At 37.1% G+C, this 12,732-nt stretch overlaps 1 protein-coding gene across 1 annotated transcript in view; it reads right to left on the bottom strand.

The window, feature by feature from the left end:
• Window positions 1–12,732, bottom strand: part of LOC150095256 (uncharacterized) — a 500,251-nt gene that overhangs the window by 422,818 nt on the left and 64,701 nt on the right. The window lies entirely within an intron of this gene.

Here is a 12,732-nt window from a genome sequence, read left to right as displayed (position 1 = left end):
GTGAATTGCTGTATTTATTTACACATGCCAAGAGCATCAGATAAAAGGGAGATGAAATGGTTTCATTGATTGAGTTTATTCATCCAAAAATTGTTGGAATAGGTAAAACAGGGTTGGATAAAGATGATGTCCTGATAGGAATAGAAATGGAATATTGTGATGTTTTTTGTTCAGGATAGAAAGGACAAGAAAGGAGAGGGGGAGGGCATGCGATTGATGACAGCAGGCGAATTATGCCTGCACAAAGCAGAAATGAGAGATGTAAATAGTGGCAATGGTTTTGAGTCAGTAGAGTGAGAGGTGGAGGCTGATGGGAAAGATATTTTGTCAGATGCTGGTATAAGCCAGAGAATGTGGAGCGAGGCTATAAAGAAATGTATAAGAAACTTCAGTTACTAAACAAGGAAAGGGTGATTATTATAGATGATTTTAATTATGGCAGTATAGATTGGAATGAAGAGGTAGTAGCATCTGGGAATAAGGAAAATGAATTCATTGAGTTCTTGAGAGAGAACTATCTTAGGCAATATGTAAAGCAGAGCACATGGGGATTAAGAGTTTTAGATCTGATCATTTCATCAGAATATGTGATTGTTTCACACTTCCCTCCAGTTTGTGAAAGTGATGATGAAGTAATCACCTGCATTATGATTAGTCATATGAAGACTTCTGTGAGATACTTGGAATAAATTTAGACATTGCTTCTATTGGATAGTTCTTAAATAGTGCCAAAGCAGCACTGATTTTCTTTCCACCCAACTCTTCATTCCATGCTACAGCTGCAATCTGTTTCCTGAGCTTCTCATAATCACCAGCCTAGTAGTTCCACATATACCCTTTTCTTACAGAAGACCTAACATAGCTGACAACAACCCAGGTAATCACTTCATGGACACTCTCACCAACTGGAGGGAGATTTGACATCCATCTCATATTTATAATACCATCTTCTGATGAGATAATCAAATTCAAGACCCTCAATCTTGTGTGCCCTCTGTTACATACTGTCTGAAGTAGTTTTCCCTCTAAAACTTGAGAAATTCATTTTCTTTACTTCTGGTTGATATCTTATCATTCCAATCTATACACTGCCATAATGAAAACTACCCATAACGATTATCCTTTTCCTATTTGCTTGGCTAATTGGCTTATACATTTCATATACAAAGAGATTATATTATAAGAAATTGGCTTATACAAAGAGATTAAGCATGCAATACAGAGAAAAAGGGCATTGTGGAGGCAGCATAAGAGAAGTGGAAGTAACCAATTTCATGAGTTCTACAAAGACCAGGCAAGGAGAGTGACTTGGTTGGTGAGAGTAGCTAAAGAGAGGTATGAACAGCAGTTAGCTAATGAAGCTAAAAAGAATCCTAGGGAGTTCTTTCGATATGTAGCCAGCAAAAGAAAGAATGATTATGGAAGGATGACATTGATTGGAGTAAATGGTATAAAGACAGCTGTTGCAGAATGTGTGGTGGAGATACTTAATGAGCAGTTCATAAAGATCTTTCAATCTTGTGAATGTGACTTCATGGAGAGATTAAGAGCAGTTGATGATGGGGAGGAGAGACTGACTGTAAGTGAGCAAGAGGTGTTTGGGGAGTTGAGTAAACTAGATGTAAATAAGGCTGTGGGACTTGATAATATATCACCGCGTATTCTGAAGGAATGTGCCAGAGAGTTGACACCTGCCTTAACATATTTTTTTAATACGAGTCTTGCACTTGGTCAAGTCCCTAAAGAGTGGAAGGAGGGCAAGATTGTGCCACTTCATAAAGGAGGTGATCGAACTCAAGCATCAAACTATAGGCCTATCTGTGTGTCAGGTGTTGTGGTTAAGTTGTTGGAGAAGCTTGTGAAAACTAGGATCCAGAGTTGGGTTGACAACAATGGTATAATCTTTGATGGACAGCATGGATTTGCTAAAGGGAGGTCGTGTTTTAGTAATCTACTTACTTATTACAATAAAGTGACTGCTTCCTTGGACAGAGGAGAAGGATACACAGTAATATACTTGGATTTCGCAAAAGCTTTTGATAGAGTACCTCATGATAAGTTGACAGTCAAACTAGAGCAGATGGGGTTGAATATTAGATTAGTGCATTGGATTGGAGACTGGCTATCTGGTAGGTATCAACAAGTTGTGTATGGGGATGCGATATCCAGGAAAAGGAAAGTAACTAGTGGAGTGCCTCAGGGGTCTGTTTTAGGGCCATTACTATTTCACTTGTATATTAATGATATTGGCAAAGATTTGGATGGAGATATTTAGTTGTTTGCAGATGATGCAAAGTTGGGACGAACCATAAAGAGTAGTGAAGATGTTGTGGCCTTGCAAGAAGACTTGAATCAATTGAGTAATTGGGCAAGCAAATGGGGATGTGAGTTCAATGTTGCAAAATGTAAGGTTTTAAAATTTGGAAAACAAAGATGGGATGCAGAATTTATGCTTGGTGAGAATATAATGTTGGAAGTAGAGGAAATAAGAGATCTGGGAGTGATAGTGGATAAGGATCTAAAATTTAGGGGACACATCGCCAAAATTGTGAAGACAACACAAAGACTTCTGGGAATGATGAGGAGGACACTGACGTGTAGAAGTAGGGAGATTCTTGTTCCATTGTATAAGGCTTTGATTAGGCCACACATGGACTATTGTGCTCAGATTTGGTCACCTGGTTTTCAGAAGGATGGAGAGATGTTGGAAAGGGTCCAAAGGCGACTGACTAAGGTAGTTTCTGACCTCTGAAATGTCGAGTATGAGGAAAGATTGAAAAGATGTAATTTGCAGAGTCTAGTGGAGAGAAGGAAGAGGGGAGATATGATAGAGACCTACAAGTTGGTAAGGGGTTGTTATAGGATCAATGGTGGAGAAGTTCTACAGAGAATAGTGGGAGATCAGGGGAGAACCAGAGGTCATACCTGGAAACTATATAAAGAGGGTGTGAGTAGGGGAGTGAGAGGCAGGTTTTTTTTTCGTGCAGAGTTGTGAATGATTGGAATGCCTTGCCTGAGAGTGTGGTGTCTGCAAGGAGTTTGAATGTGTTTAAGACCTGGTATGATGAGATGTGTGTGAGATAAAAGGACCTCCTAGATGAGTCTTTGACTCCATGAGGTCTTGTTTAATAATAATAATAATAATAATAATAATGATGACTATCAGGTCTATAGATGCATCCAACTAAGTATTTCATTCTATTCACCTCTATCTCACACCATACTGCCTCAAAACTACTTATGGGATTATGAGATACTCCACCTCACTTTTTACCCTTCTATCTTCACTAAGGGGTGTATTGAGAGGTAGCACCTTAGTATCAATGTCAGCCACTGATCTCAGGGTCAGGATATTGGGCTCTTGTCCTCACATACACTCAAATTTCACTTATGGCTCCAAGAAGTTGGTAGTGCACACCAGCGGCCACACCCCAGTAAACCGCCTTGTGCACACGAAGTCTGGAATGGCCAAGAGGGCAGAAAAATCAACATTGACTGATCAAGGGCATCATGACAGCAAGATGTGTATCACATTACTAAAAAACACATATTAACCACAGTGATAAGTTTTAATACGTAAATATTTCATCCCAAGTATCCTGGGATATCCCCAGTACAGTAATTCAAACAATACTAGGAATAACATACAGTTAGGGCTCATGATTACAATGGAATCTCAATATGCATACAGTCGCGTGTTATAGAATTAAATTAAAATATAACTGAAAAAAAAAAGATAACATATATAAAGAGATTATTTTATACAATTTTGTATGACAATTTCGGAATAGCAAGAACATCGTTACGGTTTAGATTTGGTCTGTGTAAAAGTTTTGTCTTTTCCCAATGGATCCTATGGTTTGGATTTTCAACTCTGTGTTGAGTGAGGCCAGATTTCTGCAGTTTGAAAAGACGAACATGGTCCTGATATTCCGAAATGTGTTTCTGAACAGATCTAACTGCCTGTCCAAAGTAAGACAACTTGCAGGAGCATGGAACCTCATACACGCCAGGTAACATCAGTGGAGAGAGTTTGTCTTTAGGAGAAGGTAACAAGTTATAGATCTGGTTGATGGGTTTGTAGATAGTGGCAAGATTGTATTTCTTCATAATTTTCGAAAGACATTCGGAGATGACTTTGATAAGGTATGGGAATCCTATGGGCTTCTTCTTGTCTAGGTTGATGTGTGGGGAAGTGACTGATGATTTTTTGAGTTGTTTTAAGATTGTATCCATTTAGTATGGCAGTATTTTTTATTATTTCTATTTCTTGGTACAGAGATTCTTCAGAGGAGCAGAATCTGTGTGCTCTGGATTACCCATCGCAGGACCATGATTCTGCTTGTATATAGTATCTTGGAATCTAAAGTAACCGGACTTGATGCAATGGGTAAGTAAGGCCAACATTTTTTTTGATAATTTGTCCTTGAGTAATGTTATGACTTCGTCTGTTGGGATATTAGTAAACAAGGAAATTATGTCGAAGCTAGCAATGATTTCATCTTCATTAACTGTCACATCCTTAATGTATGAAACAAAGTCCGCTGTGTTATTCATAAAGGATGAGGACTTGCCTGAAAATCATTTGAGGTATTTTGCAAGATTTTTAGAAAGTTTGTATGTAGGAGAATCAATACCTTCCACAATGGGACATAGTGGGATGTTTTCCTTATGGATTTTTGGAACTCCATTTATGCGTGGAATAAGAGGATGGAGAGAGCGTAGAGACAGGCGAATGTTTCGAGATAGTTCAGTAGTAGTTTTCAATAAGTTGTTGGTATGATTTTGAAGTTCTCGAGTAGGATCTCTCTCAAGTATTTATTACTTTGTAGTAATTCAAGCATCTTATTTTGGTAATCTTCAGAATTGAGGATAACTGTTGCATTGCTTTGTCTGCAGGAAGAATAATTATATCTCTGTTATTTTTTAAACTATTAATTGCTTTCATTTTGTCAAAGTAATGTTATCTGTGGGTGGTTTTGCATTATTAATAATAAAGATGGATTCAATACGTAGAAGTTTTGCATCTTGTGAAGGGAGGAATGAAGTAGCTTTTTCTATTTTGGTAAGGAGTGATTCTTTTGGGATAAATTTTGGAGAAGAAATAAAATTTAGACCTCTACTAAGGATGCTTTTTTCTTCGTCTGAAAGTATGTAAGAAGATTTGTTAATTACGACTTTGTCAAAGTTGATGTGTGGTTTTGAGAAGTTCCTATTATTTTGTACTCTTTTTAATGTTTCAAATTTTCTGATAAGATTTACTTTGTTATCATATTGTATTTGGGCTGCTTGAGATTCACATTTCATATTAAAGATATGCCAGTTCTCATTATCTAAAGATTCTTCTAGTATTTGAGCCCAAGTTCTTTTTTTAGTGAACACAAAGAGAGAATACGTTTTGTATTAGAGATTCTTTCAGCCAGTAGGTCTAATTAACTTTATGATAGACTCTCTTTGCACATTCTGTTGTTATATTCTCTTTGAAGGAAATAAATTTAGGAAAGACAGCATGGAATTTGCAACGTTTAAGAAAGACTAACCTGTTGATACTTAGTCCTATCCTCCTCAGTGTTTTCTTGAAGTTTCTTTTTGTATTAGAAATAGAAGCCTCTTCATTAAGGCTATAGATGTATGATGAATTATTGACTCGGTTGAAATACATATTGTGAAAAGAGTTGAATGACTTAAACCGAGAGTTAGGTAAAAGGGGGTTTAATAGTAAAACATGACTAGTTTTGGCTTATAACAGCCTTCATCAGGTGACATTATAAAAGAAAAAACACTAAACATTGAATGTTAAAAAAACTATGAACAAGATAGAGAGTCTCTATACATAATTAGTATGAAAACGTTGTATTTGTATTTAAAGGTGTTCTTTTGTTTGTTGCATTATTAGGAGAGTACGTGCTTGCAGCATCACGTGAACGCCAGTACATGATTACAGCTGAATGACTATCTGGGAGATTGTAACTCAAGTTATTATTTAGATGTTCAGGGCTGAGGATGATTTCCCTAGATTCTATGATTTTTCTCTCCAATTCATCATGGCAATGAAAGATGTTAGTAGATCTGTCACAGCGGACTGTATGACTGTATGACATGGGTTTCATCATTAGGATTAGCCAAGAAAAGGATATGGCTTGATAAGGCAATGGCTCGCTGTCTCTTGTAAGCAATGTCCCTCATGTGTTCCTCCATGTGTAATTCAATAGATTTGTCTGTCTGGCCAAAATAAGGAATATCACAATCACACCAAATTTTATACACACCAGGAAATTTAAGATGATGGTGACATGGTTTTGGGTGGCCTATTAAGGAGCGGATTTTTGGAAGTGGAATGAACAAAGTTCTGATATTGTATTTTTTTAGAACCTTGGCTAATTTTTGTGAAACTGAACTTATGTAAGGAATAGATATATTGGCTTTAAATGTATTTATTTCTGCTGTGTGATGACTAGGAGGATTAAGAAGGAATTTTTCAATAATTCTTTTAGAATATCCATAAATACGAAAGTAGTTTTGAGATAGTTGATTTCTTTTTGAAGTTCATTTGGGTGATCAAGAAGAGAGCGAGCACTATGTCCCAAGGTAGAAATTATTCCAAGTTTTTGGGGAGGGAAGTGATGGGACTGACTATGAAGATATCTGTTGGTATGTGTAGGCTTTCTATACATCGAAATTTTAAGTTTACCAGAAGACCGGGTCAGTTTCACACAGGAAAGGCAGGGAACCATCAGTTTCAAGCTCTGCTGTGAACTTTATACTTGGATGTCAATTATTGAGATGTTCCAGGAAATCCATTAGGGAATCATGCCCATGGCTCCAAATGAGGAAAACGTCATCCACATAATGTTTCAAAACTTTAGGTGTTAAAGCAAAGGAAGAGATAGCCTTGGCATAAAAATCCTCCAAGTAAATATTTGCAAGAACAGGGGATAAAGGATTACCCATCGCCAGACCATGATTCTTCTTGTATATAGTATCTTGGAATCTAAAGTAACCAGACTTGATGCAATGGGTAAGTAAGGCCAACATTTTTTTGGATAACTTGTCCTTGAGTAATGTTAACAAGGAAATTATGTCAAAGCTAGCCATGATTTCATCTTCATTAACTGTCACATCCTTAATGTATGAAACAAAGTCCGCTGTGTTATTCATAAAGGATGAGTACTTGCCTGAAAAACATTTGAGGTATTTTGCAAGATGTTTAGAAAGTTTGTACGTAGGAGAATCAATACCTTCCACACAATGGGACGTAGTGGGATGTTTTCCTTATGGATTTTTGGAACTCCATATATGTGTGGAATAACAGGATGGAGAGAGCGTAGAAACAGGCGAACGTTTCGAGATAGTTCAGTGGTAGTTTTCAATAAGTTGTTGGTACGATTTTGAAGTTCTCGAGTAGGATCTCTCTCAAGTATTGAGTAGGTATTACTTTGTAGTAATTCAAGCATCTTATTTTGGTAATCTTCAGAGTTGAGGATAACTGTTGCATTGCCTTTGTCTGCAGGAAGAATAATTATATCTCTGTTATTTTTTAAACTCTTAATTGCTTTGCGTTCTGTCGAAGTAATGTTATCTGTGGGTGGTTTTGCATTATTAATAATAAAGATGAATTCAATACGTAGAAGTTTTGCATCTTGTGAAGGGAGGAATGAAGTAGCTTTTTCTATTTTGGTAAGGAGTAATTCTTTTTGGGATAAATTTTGGAGAAGGAATAAAATTTAGACCTCTACTAAGGATGCTTTTTTCTTCGTCTGAAAGTATGTGAGAAGATTTGTTAATTACGACTTTGTCAAAGTTGATGTGTGGTTTTGAGAAGTTCCTATTATTTTGTACTCTTTTTAATGTTTCAAATTTTCTGATAAGATTTACTAATATATATATATTTATTTAAATAGTAATATATTTTAAATAATATATTTACTAATGTATATATAGTATATATACAATATATATATTATACATATACATATATATATATATATATATATATATTATGCATATACACACTGCTTTAAAAGAAGTCAAAGGACATGTGGACACCACAGTGTCAGGAACAAACAGCCATGGTGGGAATCTTAATAAGATATAGGACCTCCTTTCTCTGTGATGACTGCTGCTATCCGATGGGATATATTTTTTGCAAGCATACAATAGCCATGAACGATGAGAATTTTGGACTATTTTTCCTGTAGTCATGAGTCATGTATTGAGGTCCTGGACTGTTGTGTGTATTGGGGGTGGGGGGTGGGGGGCCTTGACCTCACATAAAGCTCCAGTTCATCTTACAGATGTTCAATAGGATCGAAATCAGAATTCTATGGAGGGCAGCCAGGTGTAGTAAAATTCATGTCCACAAACCACACAGTTACAGCAGCAGCTGCCTTATGGGAAGGTGCATTGTCTTGTTGTAAGAGACAATAGTCAGTTCGTAGAAAGCCATAAAGTAAGAAGCAGTGCATTGGCCAGAATTTTCAGATAGTTCAATGTCAATTTCGGAGTTCAATGCTCCTGACACCACAAACAGAAGTTCGAGGTCAAACCAGAAGAAAGACGACCATACCATTACACCACCACATCCTCCAAATTTCATAGTAAGGGTTATTCTATTCTTGAGATACTTGTGACATGAAATTAAGAAATATAAACATGTTAACACAATAATATTTGCCAAATATTAAAAAAATATTCTTGTGCTGATGTGTTTATATTTCACATTAGGGGTTATGCTCTCTGGTAAAAGACTTTCACCTGGCATTTTCCAGATGAAAGTCTCTTACCAGACTGTCCATCTGCTCGGTACAGGGTATAGTGCGATTCGTTGCTCCATAACACAGCTTTCCAAGCTTCCTCATGCTTCTGAACATGCTCTTTGCACCACTGAAGATGATTCTGAATGTTGGTTCAGAATGTGGGGCTTGCATATTGCAATCCTACCACCATGTTGTAAGCCTCAGTTCTGAAAGTTATTGTGCAGATTCATATTCCAGTTGATGCCCAGAACTCTGCATTCATCATGTCAGCTGATGAATGGCAGCTGACATGATGAATGCAGAGTTCTGGGTTCTCATTTATATATTATCGTTCATAGCATTCTATGGTCATATTCAGTGAGTTGTTCGCTGTGCGTACTGCTTGCAGTCGACTCCTGTGCTTCCATCTCATTATGGTATCACTATTTGTTGACCTGGGTTGGCCCAATTCGTCAACAATTTGCTGAATAATAGGTCTGCAACATGGCATCCTATGACACCTGTTTCAAACTCCATCAGTTCCCTTCTTGCAGCCGCTTCACCCAGATACAGTTGCACTGACCTGAGAGCATCATGTTCCTCCAATTTATACTGGCTATAAACATGAGACTTGTTACATGGCACAATACACCTTGCCCATAGGGTTGTCCATTGATTTCTTTCCAAGCAGTGTGTATATAAAGACAGACTGATTTATAAGTGGAAACATCTGTCCTGGTACATCTTTTGAGCAGTGGCATTATTTTGATTCTCTCTTCGAGATCATCTTTATTGGAGATCACTCTGATTAAACGACCAAGTCAAAGATACAGCTAATTCATTTCCATGTTACTTAAAATTAAGATACAGTAAAATGTTATTTAATCCCATAGCCTACTGTATGCCTCATACATCTCTAGTTCTTTCACAACTACACCCAACAGCATTTTCCTCTCTTCTAGGTGCAACATATCATCATTCATACAAGTATATTATACATTAACAAAGTGCTCATGAAATAATCTCTCTGCCTTGATCACTTTACTATTCGTGACCAGTCTTACCTTTCCATAACTATTATTCCTTTTGCTTGCTGAAAGGGAAGAAGAATTCTGTTGGATTTACATTGGCCTGATGGTCAATTACTCTCAATCTCCCCCCCCTTACCATACTTGTTATTTTTCTATTCGGCATTTTACATTCCTCATACATCTCAACATATATAGTAATGTACAGTTTATCCTACCTTCAAAGCAATTCTTCAATTAACCAACACCTGTATATTAACCATCTTCTGGTATAGCACCATGTAATTGTACCTTCACTTATTTGCTTTCCCACTATGGTCACATAAATGGTAGATTACTGTAGTTCAAATAGTTCAAAACTATTCCCCCCATAACTTTTCCCATACTGCTCGTCGATTTTGCTGTTCGTCCCTCGTGAATCTTATCATTATCCACTCTAATTGCTCATGACTTTTTTACATAACAAACAGTGAGGGCCACTTCTCTAATTTCAATCCTAATTTGTTTATTATTATTATTATCAACAGACTCATCTTCAGAAGTTCCACTCTCACATGCATAGCTCAGCATACCTCTTAAATGCATTTGTTGTCCCTGCACTCACCACACTCTCGGGCAATGCATTCCAATCACCTACCACCCTCCAAATAAAAAATTCTACTCCTCCCCACCCTTGTTCACACCCACCTTATACAGCTTCCAGGGATGGCCTCTCATTCTCTCCCTGTGTCTGGATATTCTATGAAACATCTCATCCATGCAAATCTGGTAATTACCCCCTTACCAACTTATACATCTTATATTCCACATTCCAGAGACCAGAAATCAACGTCAATCATCTCTAAACCCACTCCAACATCTCATTATCCTTTTTGAAAACCTGGCAACCAAATCCGTGCACAGTAATCCATATGCAGCCTGATCAAAGTCTCGCACAATAGAATCAAAACATACTTATTTCTAAACACAAGTGTTCTCTGCATCATTCCCATAATCTGCTGTGTTGTTCTCACAATTTTAGCAAATTGTCCGTGAAATTTCAAGTCTCTATCCACCATAACGCCCAAATCTTTCATCACCTCCTCTAAAATATTCCTCACAATCCTATACTCTGCATCCCATCTTTGCTTCCCAAATTTTAAAACCTCACACTTTGCAACATTAAACTGACATCTCCACACACACACACACACACACACACTTACCCATTCAGTCTATTTAGGTCCTCTTGTAAAGCTACATCATCTGCTCTATTTCTCATAACTCTTCCCAACTTTGCATCATCTGCAAACAATTTGTATATAACTTTTTTTAGCCGTTTCCAATGTCATTTATAAATTAAACAACAATGACCCCAAAACAAACCCTTGGTGCACACCACTAGTGACTTTCCTCTTCTGAGATATCACTCTCCCATACATAACCTGCTGATACCTATCAGACAGCCAATCTCCATTCCAAAGCACTAATCTATTATCCAACCTCATCTTTCCAATTTAACTACTACTTATGTGGCAATCTATTGAAAGACTGTGCAAAATCTAAATATATTGCTGTGTATGAATCCTCCCTGTCCAATATTTGTTACCTTGTTATAATAAGTAATCAGGTTTTTCTTGATTTTCCTTTAGCAAACCCATGCTGACCATTAAAGAGAATTCTACTGCTGTCCACCCAGTTCTGAATCCATGTCCTCACCTTCTCCAACACCTTGACCACAATTCCAGGCAAGGAGTTGTTCACCTGACATTGGTATACAACTCTTACAACTGTACAACTGTTAGGTATCAATTATCGACTGCTATTAGTTGACTATGGAACTTTCCGTAATTTCCAACCTTAGACTTCCATGTGTGTGTGTGTGTGTGTGTGTGTGTGTGTGTGTGTGTGTGTCAATTCTTGAGTGTAACCTTTCCCTACTTAATCACTTTCCAAAAACCTTATACCAAAAATCTTAAAACCTTATTTTGCTTTTAATTTATGCAATATAAGTGTCTTTCATAAATTCTATAAATTCACTCTTTGACTCTAAGTACCATCTCCTTCTGATCCATATTCCTGTAATTAAACTCCCACATTATAATAAGTAAGCAGGCAGAGTCTGTCTGTCCCTCCCCCTCCCTTTCTCTTTTATCCTTCCAGTCGTTCCAGAAGTGTCTATATCCCTCCATTCCATTTTCCTGTATGTTATTCTCAGAAGCAGCATAGTTAGCTTTTTAGCACCCTTAGCAAATTCCTTGCTAAGTGACTTTTATAGTGTGACAATTTCAATTACTGGTAGAATATCGTGCCACTGGAATCATCTTTCTTGGTAGTTACCAAGGGCAACTGCCCAATGATGAACCATTTCTGTGTCATTAATCATCAGTTAACTAAGTTTCCCTTATGCTAATTATTCTTGGACAAAATGGCACAAGCGATGCCACAAACTCAGTTCTTATTTCTGATATTCCTTGTACTATGATACAAACACAAGTCATGCTCATGTCATTATTTCCTTGCACTACTTCACTAGTCCAGAACCTTTCGTTCTCATTACTATACTTTTATATAGAAGCATAGTAGTCATACTGATCTACAGATATGACCAATCCCACTTTGTTTGAGGCCATCCAACCTACACCATCTCATCACTATAGATGCTAGTAAGTCTAACAGAATTAGACTTAGAATTAACAGAATTCTGACTAGACTAATTTCTCTGTTTCTAACTCTTATCCACCCTCACTCTTGTGCATTTTATCACTCTGCCCTATACAGCATTCAGTTTTCACATCCCGCTTTTCATGATTCTTCATCTTTCTCTGATCCAAATCAATGCATTATCCTACCTCTTCCCTCCCCCCTTCCTCTCTCTCTCTCTTAATGAATAGCAGTTGTTCCAATTATCCTAAACTAAATGCTTAATATTTAAACTTTAACTGCTGTTCAACACCAAATGTATTAAAATGTACTCCATCTATTTTAAA

Source organism: Typopeltis vanoorti, chromosome 20, assembly GCF_054136105.1.
Source record: "Typopeltis vanoorti isolate ZY-2024b chromosome 20, IOZ_Tvanoo_1.0, whole genome shotgun sequence".
In the NCBI taxonomy this organism is placed as follows: Eukaryota; Metazoa; Arthropoda; class Arachnida; order Uropygi; family Thelyphonidae; genus Typopeltis; species Typopeltis vanoorti.
Note: the sequence above shows the minus strand (reverse complement) of the source record. Positions and strands in the feature narration are given on the sequence as shown.